Here is a 9,046-nt window from a genome sequence, read left to right on the forward strand (position 1 = left end):
ACAAAGCAGCACTCTCACTCTTCCCTACTTCCCATTCCCACATATGCTGGTGGAATGGAACCTGATGTCATTTCTATATTTATGCAAAAAAAATACCACCTTTTCCCCCCAAAACAATTAACATCATGTTGGCTACCCATGTCAATGAACTGTTTGTATTACTGTCTGAAACTATTGAGTAGATAGCTTGGCACCTCCCTCATTTTGACACTCCACATGTCTTCTTTCCCTTCTCCAGGCCTTACCTGTCTCCTCCGTTTACTTGTCGCTAGCCCCCTCCTAGATGATTCATAATTTCTATCTCAGTCCCTTCTTAATTTCTCCATCTTTCTCCCTATTCCTCATGTTATTCCCCTCTTGGAGAGGTCTTAAGCTGTATGAACTTGTATGAACTGCCCAGATGAGTGAAACACCTGCTCTTCCAGGCATTATCTAGATATAAATGATGATCATTTCATTTTGCAGTTATATTCTCAGATCTTTAAATAGGTCAATTTTCATCCAAATGTCATAGCTGGTTTAGTTATTTCCTGAGCAACAAAACTTTTGTCTTCCTTGGTCACTGACCCAACTGAGACACTACTGAATGAGCTTTCAGATCTCTTAGGACTCTGGGGGTGAAGAGGTAAGAAGAACGTTAAACAAGGTGCAGAAGTCGTGATGGAAGTCAGACGTTCAGAACAATGCAATGCTTCATGAATAGAAAAAATAATCCCAAACTAATATCTTTTAGAGAGCAAGATCAATTTGTTAGCATTTGTTCAAATAAGAGAACTTCCATACCCTATCAAATCCTTACTGAATCCTCATCTTAATAACCCATTAATGGTGATCTACAGTGGTAACTGGTAACTAGCCCCACTGACCCGTTTTATTTTTTATTGCTTTGCTCAGGCCAATTCCTTCTACTCCTGAATCATCAGAACAGAGACCTTGAGGTACTCCGGCCAAATCAATCCCTGGCCCATTGACATATTACTTTACCTAACCAACCATACAACTTCTCTTTTCCCTGATAATTTCTCAATTAATTGCTTTTCAGCTTTCATTCCTTACAAGGTCAGGTTATGATTGGGCTTGTGGGCTTCCATTGCCAGGCACTCTGTAGGTTCTCTAATGAGGCAGGGCTGGGATTTAGGTTCTATTAACATATTCATCATCTGGACATTTTCATCTTGAAGTTTGATTATATCTGCAATATCTTCAATTATTTAAGAGGCACTGGACATACTCTTCTCCCTTAAGTGAAAGATGCATTTAAAAGGGGCTAACAGTTGGCTAGGACCAAAGCCTTCATGGGCTAACCAGTGAAACAGTGAAAGTAGGAGGACCTGCTGCTTTATATGTGTACAAGGTTAACTATTAAGATGTCTAAGATGAAAGCAAGCGACTGCAATTGGCTTGTTAATGCTAAGCTATGCCTCAGATTCTGTTGCCTGATGTCAAACACTGATTTAATTTTTATGGGAAATTATGTAAATGAGTCAGATTTGCAAACACCGTTTCAGTTATCAGAAAGAGAGACTGAATTGTTGTGCAGGCAAATCTCTTCTCCCTCTGGGATTTCCTTTTCAACCCCTTTCTCCCTTTGCCCCAAGGTGATGAAATGTCACTGATTGGAATATGTCTGACTCCCAACCAGTTTCTGCCAATTCAGTGTGACCTTTACATGTGGTGAGCCATATGTGAGAAGGGAGAGCTTTTTGCAGAACTATCCTTTCCTGCCAGGTAAAATGACCACAGAAACGACAACCCAGAGGGAAAACGGTTTGCATCATGGAGGGAAAAGTAGCCCAGGAAAGTGTGGGTTAATGGAAAAAAAAAGGTGGTCATTTTTGAGGCTTTTGGTTGCAGAGAGGAATATTCGAATATTCTTAGTTCCTGACAGTAGCTACCCATTCGTGGGGGTTTTTTGAATTTAGTCTAGGCCATGCTACAGGGGAAAAAGCTCAGACCTGGGAGTCAGGTGTCCTGGGTTCTAATCCCAGATCTGCCATTTGCCTGCTGTGACATTAGGCAAGTCATGTAACTTCTCTGTACCTCAGTTTCTTCATCTGTAAAAATAGGGATAAAATAAGTGTTTTCTCTCCTCTTTAGATATGAGCCCCATGTGGGACAGGAAGTGTCCAAACTGATTGTTTTTTATCTTTACTGCTTAGTACAGTGCTTGACACACAGAAAATGCTTAAATATTATCATTTATTATTATCATTATTATTATAAGACCAGAGGAGATTTTTCAAAAATGCCTTCATTCCATGCCCAGACCAGTTTCCCTGCTTCCCACCAACCAATGCAGGAGTGAAACTCTATCCCACAGAGGAGTAGGGGTGGGTGAAAACTCAAACCCATCTAGCCTGAAATCCCCAGGAGAATGAGCACTCCAGGATCTGCAGGAGTTACTGGGTGCCCAGATCCACCTCCCAGCCTCACCCTGAGCGGTCTGAAGCTATTAGAACTCCAGTGAGGCTGTTGTTTGGAATCAGGGACTTTTACCTGGAATGGTGAGGCACCTGTGGGCTCCCCCTCTTCCAGCTGTCTTTAGCTTCTTGGGTTAACATTTCTAACTTGATTGTTTGCTTTTGAATTTCCCCATGTTTGGGATTTATTTTTAGGGGTTCACCTTCCCACATTTAGATTGTGAGCCCTAGCCTCCCAGGACTATTTAGTCATGTATTTTCCTTAGCATTTGCACATAGTAAGCCCTTGTTAGATACCCTCTTTCTGAATCCTGTTGGACCCACTTGGAAAATTTTGTTCCAACTACTCTGTTTCTCACAGAATAGTTGCAGAGATCCTCTGGCTGATTTGCAAATAGGATTGATCTTCCATGGGCTGGATTAATACAGCTCTGTGGGCTGCCTTATGGACAGAGGGGTGGACTATATGAACTCTTATGGTCTCTTTGAGCTCAAGGATTCTATTATTATCAACTAGAATGAAGGAAACATCCTATACACTTTAATAACCTTCCAGGAAGAGTATTTCATGACTGAAGACTAAGCTGCACTGTGGTAAGTGTAAATATGAAAGGCTTGGGGATGTGATCAATCAATCAATGACATTTACTGAGTGCTTACTTTGTGCAGGGCACTGTACTAAGCACTTGGGGAGAGTACAATGCAGTTAATTGACATGCCCCCATCCTCAAGAAGTTTGCTATCTAGTGGGGGAAATAAATGAATTAAACAATAAATTACTTAAAACATTTGCCATCGATCAATGAGATTTGAGCACTTACTGTGGGCAAACCACAGTACTAAGTGCTCAGGAAAGTTCAGTGATCCCTGCCCTCTAGGGAGATTAAAATCTAGTGAATCACTGTCCTTAGCAAAATTTATTGAAATCCTACTGTGTGCAGAGCATTGGACTGTACTGGGCATCTGGGTGCCTCTCAGAAGGAGAAGACAAAATCTTTGCTCTCAGGGAGTTTACAATCTAATGCGGAAGACACGGTGACCCGAAAACAAACTGACAGTAGTTGAAAGAGTGGAGAAATAAATATGAATAATGAACACTAGTCAGTGAATAGAACAATAGCAAATAGAGAAGTACATAAGTGCTGAGGTGATGAGGTAAGTGCGTGCCTGGGAAGATGGGGAGATAGATCCAGGAGTGCTTTCCTGGCGAGATGGCTTTTTAGAAGGTTTTGAAAAGAGGGAAGGGCTGTGGTTTGACAAACTGAGATGGGAGCTGGAAAAAACTACCTGCACTTTTATATACTTCTCTTCTGGGATGAACCAAACTTTCCCAAGTACTCCCCACGAGAAGCCAACATTGCAAAGCCTTGCCCCTCCTCACCCTGAAGCAATGTCCTGCTGTTCCAGCTCTGACCTTAACATTATTATCCCACATAAAATGTTTATATGCCACAACACCTTAAATCTTATAGTTCATTGGAAAAAAGGTGAGTCCCCAGTAGTAAATGAAATATTAAATAGTATTAAATATGAAATAAGATGAATGCCTTTCAAATGAATCTTTTATAGTTTTCTTGTTTTTTTCACAGTGTGCAATGATTTTTGGAAGCTTTTATGTGGTCTTCTCAAGTTGCAAAAATCACAAGTAATTTATGATTCTCTTTTCAGAGGTATTGTGGCTAGAAAACAAATTAAACATGGGAGAGTCTCTGCTGGTGGCAGCTATCCTTCTGAACTTGTTAGAAGCCTATCAAGGGCTCACCTAAAGATAGAATCAAAATGCTTGCTAAGGTAGGCCCCATACTTAGAGAGCTCATTTGTAGTTCCAAATTCTATTTCTGTTTAAAGTGGCTTTAATATTTCATTTCACATTTAATGTGTTCATGTATTACTCCAGAATGGGTCAGAACCAAGATCTTTCTAAATGTATGGGATTTTTTGAAGAAGTCAAACCTTTAGAGGAGGCTGGCGATGGGGGGAGGATGGGAAGGGGAAAGGTCCCTTTCTTCAGGTCTAGGAATAATGTGACTCTTGAGGAGTCCAGTCGCTCAGCCTAGAAGGCTTTCAGGGCGTTGTAGGCTTCTTTGACTGAAGGCATCCAGATGATGTCAGCAGGAGCAAAATCCAGAGAAACAAGGGCATGGACCCTAGAAACTGCTTTCTTTAGAGAGGGAATGTCCAGAGTGAAGATGGTCTTTAAAAAATGGGATTTGACAATATAAAAAACACACTGCATGGCCGCTATCATGGTTTTTAACTTCTGTTAAGTACATGTTTTACTCAATTAAATTGGCTGTTCTGATATGGCTAATGAACTCTGAACCCTTTAAGCAAATTTAGAGAGGCAAATTATTACTTAAGAAATGACAGATACAAAACTTGATGCTCATTATTTTTTATTACATTCCAGACCAGTATAATGCACTCGGCCATAGTTATTTGAAATGTTTCCTTCCACAGAAATGGCCCTATTTTAGTATATATAGTAACATAAAATATTCAGGCTGATGATCAGACATTTAGAATAGAGGAATGATACATACAGAACATACTGTGTGAATTTAGATGGTCCGCATTTCCATTTCTTTGTTCATGAAAACTGATTGCCTCAATCATTTTAGGGAAAGGAGAGCAGCAAAGCTGAGTTTAGCTGCACAATTTGGTAAAAATCTGTCCCAAATTCCAACTGTTTTTCACATCTTTTGAAATGTATTTAAAATCACTGAATGCTCTTTGAAGGTGAAGGAGGGTGGAGTTAAACTTGGCTCCTGGTCCCTCAACTGATGCCTCAGAACCTGGCTGGGACCATGTCTAAATGGGTAAACACAATCAGAGGACAGATACCACTACAGATAAATGGACATGAACTATGTACTTAGAAAACTATGAACTTTTCTAAGTACTCTTAAAATCAATGTGTTTGTGTCATAAGGCAGGCAGATGGCTACACACTCAGAGTTTTGCTCTTCTGTAAAAGGCCTCATTTGGGAAATAACTGCTTTCAGTTCGATCTGCCATGTAAGCTATTTTGATTAGTCTGGATAGGCTGTATATTCAAGAGAATGCGGCTGCCTTTTCAAGCTTAATCCAATTTGATGTTTGGAAGAAATGAGCCCAAAACCTTCATATGGATCCTTGGTTTGTTACTGCCAACAGGGAAGACCAAATTCTAGAAAAGAATTCATTTGAATGGTTTACCCCAGGAGACTCGTAATGGGTCAAACCACATTTCCTGCCATTAGTTACTACTGTGGGGGTATGTTTGGTGGTGGTATGTTAGATAAATGCAAAGGAACATTCCTTTGGCCATGATAAATTTACTAGAAAAAAGCTGAAGAAACTCCCTTTTAAGTTATCACTAGCCTGACATACTTTACCAAGACATTTGTCTAAATCTGCTTAGAATAGTTAAACTTTCCGTGCATTGTTTTATGGTATTTGTTAAGAGCTTACTGTGTGCCAGGCTCTGTACTAAGTGCTGGGTTAGACTAGACACAAGCTAATCAGGTTGGGCACAGTCCATGTCCCACATGGGGCTCATGGTCTTAATCCCCATTTTACAGGTGAGATAACTGAGGCACAGAGAAGTGAAGTGACTTACCCAAGGTCACTCCGTAGACAAGTGGCAGAGCTGGATTAGAATCTAGATCCTTCTGACTTCCAGGCCCATACTCTATCCACTAGGTAATGCTGCTTCCCATTCAGATTGAAGAGTTGGTCCTTGACTTTTGCCTTCTCAGTCAGTCTCTCAGTTTCATTCCCCCCAGCTTGTTGCTTAGTTCTTAATGTTTCCAAGAATTTCTTTATCTTCCCCACGGTCCATCATCATTTCTAATCACTATGGGGCTCCAGCGCAACAAGTGAAGAATTTCTGAACCAAAAGGAGATCTCAATGTGAAGGAAGTCTCAGAACAAAGAGTTGGAGAGAATGTGCTTTCTGACGAAGGCCTTTGTGGCTCTGGGCTATTTCCTTTAGCAATACACTTTACCTCAGTTTGCTTCTCTTTCCAGTGGGGGCAGGGTGCCCTGGCATTAGTCAGAAATTGTAAGAATTAATGCCACATGGGCACTATTAATATTTCACGAATTAGATTAATTGTAGATGCAAAATGTATACAAGGAAGTGTCTATTTTAATACCATTTGGTTTCATATAGAAAAAGACAGTAATGGAACAGGCAATGTGATTTTGAAGAGTGTATTGAAACCGTGCTTTTTATTTGCATTTCTTCTGTCTTGTTTTTATCTTTGTTGCCTCCTTCCAATAGGATAGAGACAAACTAGTCCCTCCTCTTAAATGTTCTTAATGAACTACTTTGAGGGCACTTATATTTTCACTTCAAAGATGGCATATTCCTAGAATGTACCTGCAGACTTGCCCTGTACTGAAACCTATACATGAATATGTCAAATGATTAATCCATAGGAGAGATGTGACATTTACTAATCAGCTTTGTTGAGGAAAAAAATTGGTTAGCACTTAAAGATTCACTTTAAGTAAATTTCCTTCAAATTTATGCTATCACCTGAGTGCAGAAGAGTAAACTTTTTGATTAAAAGCAGAAAAAATACATTTGCTATTACTTGAAGTGCAATCAATACCTTTTTGCATGTCTTTTTGCTATTTACCCTCAGCTGTCAACACTGTGTCAAATTTAATAACATGATGTCCCTCTTTTCTGGATGCCTGAGCTTCTGCCATTGGAGTTTATTTCCGTTCCTGAGTTTGTTTTGCTTTGACCGAAGAAACCTGCTTTAACCAGAGAAGACCAGTCTGTAGTAGAGGAATTTATCATTCAACCAAATCAATGAGTAGATTAGATTTCTAATATGGAAGTTCTGTGAAGAATTTGAATAGGTCAGGATTACAAGGCAGTGAGACTATTCTTAAAGAATAAAGAGAGGGAGGAAAGACACTTGGTGAAACTGACATCGAGCTGTTCCATATTTATAGTTCACTGGCAACTTCCATATCAAATTTTCTCAATTTCCAAGTCTGAACAAGATTTTCCAAACTGTCAGCACTGCTGAACAACCTGGTTTCTAGAAATCATGAGGTGTTCTGCTTCCTTCTTCAGCTATCTTCAGCAATAAAGATGCTGGGTTGAGAACTTTGCTGAAATAATGCTGCATTCATTTTGCAGTATTTGGGCTTATGTCCATAGATTTATATTAGTAAGTTAGCAAGGGATGTCGTGGAGAACCTACTGGAAGCAAATCTGTTGAGTAACAAAATGCCAGCTTGCTATACACCTTTTGTGATGAATAACTACTCTTTGAGGTGACTCATTTTGAGAACATTCTGGAGTTATTTCACAATCAGAGGTGGCTAAAGAGTCTAACAGAATAGATTCCTCTTCCACCTCCCACAACCCCTACATCCCACTCACTTTTTGCCATCTTTTGAAATACTGTCCCTTCTTCCATATTCCCTTACAAGTTTCTTCAATCCCACTATATTTACATCATGCTAACTTCTTCCTTCGTAGAAAAAGTGGTCAATCACAGTGACTCTGAGAGTGAGTGGCCTTCCTCCTCAATGTAACACACTGATCCATTTAGTAAAATTCTATGGATTCCATTTTATTTGGGGAGGACTGGGCGAATAAATAAGAAATCTGTAACCTTCAGGATCCACCTATAAATGAGGAATGAAAGTCATAATAAAAACAGAAAAAAGAGAGGCAGGGAGAAACACTTGTCCTTGAAAGGATACGTCCTCTTTTTCAGGTCAGTACCCCCTTTCACCTGAAACAGATAAAAATGTGGATAAGAAGAAACACATTCTCATTTTTCTCCTACTGTTGTAATAACCCAAGCCATCATGTAATACATACTGTTTATTTCAGTCTTGCAGAGAAGTACAAAACATTTACTAGCTCACAAATTGTTTTACTTACCACTCTCCCCTCAGGTTTCTCAGCCTTTGCCCTCCAGTCAATCTGCAGTCACAACTCCACACCAGGTACTGAGCAATTCACAAACCTTGTTTATTCAATACCCCAAAACTGCTTCATTTTTAAGGGTGAGACTCAAAATCACTAAACTCAGAAGAAATTTACTTTAAAGAGTCTAATAGAACTCTCTCTACAAATGGCATTGAATAAGTAATGATATATGTGCATATTTATTTGTTCAGTAACTTCTGCTCACGTTTATCACATTTCCTGGAATTTCTACTTCAATCAGGTCTTTTTTTTCTGTTATAACGACGCCTGCAGCTTCAACATAGCTTAAAAATCAAGTTATAATTTGTATGCTTTATATATATCATTGGCATCAATATTCATTCTAGTATTTGAGATGGTTTCTGATGCCTGATTTGGGGAAGTTGATGTATGAAGCACAGAGGAAGTGGCCTGATTTTCTTATTCCATAATGAAAAACTTGAAATACTGGGGTAAGTAAAATATGTATCTGAAATAAACTGAGGTAACATAGCCAAGAAATCATAGAAAGAATTGTATAGATTATATACAGAGAGTAAGGTGGCATTCTCACACCAGATGGGCACTTTTAAAAAGTGAAGGGGTATTTGAGCATCTATATAAATATGTATATTTTCATATGCTCATACATACAAATACATCTTTGATTATGTTGTGAATGATATATTACAAACATCTA

The sequence above is a fragment of the Ornithorhynchus anatinus genome, chromosome 8, assembly GCF_004115215.2.
Source record: "Ornithorhynchus anatinus isolate Pmale09 chromosome 8, mOrnAna1.pri.v4, whole genome shotgun sequence".
Classification (NCBI taxonomy): Eukaryota; Metazoa; Chordata; class Mammalia; order Monotremata; family Ornithorhynchidae; genus Ornithorhynchus; species Ornithorhynchus anatinus.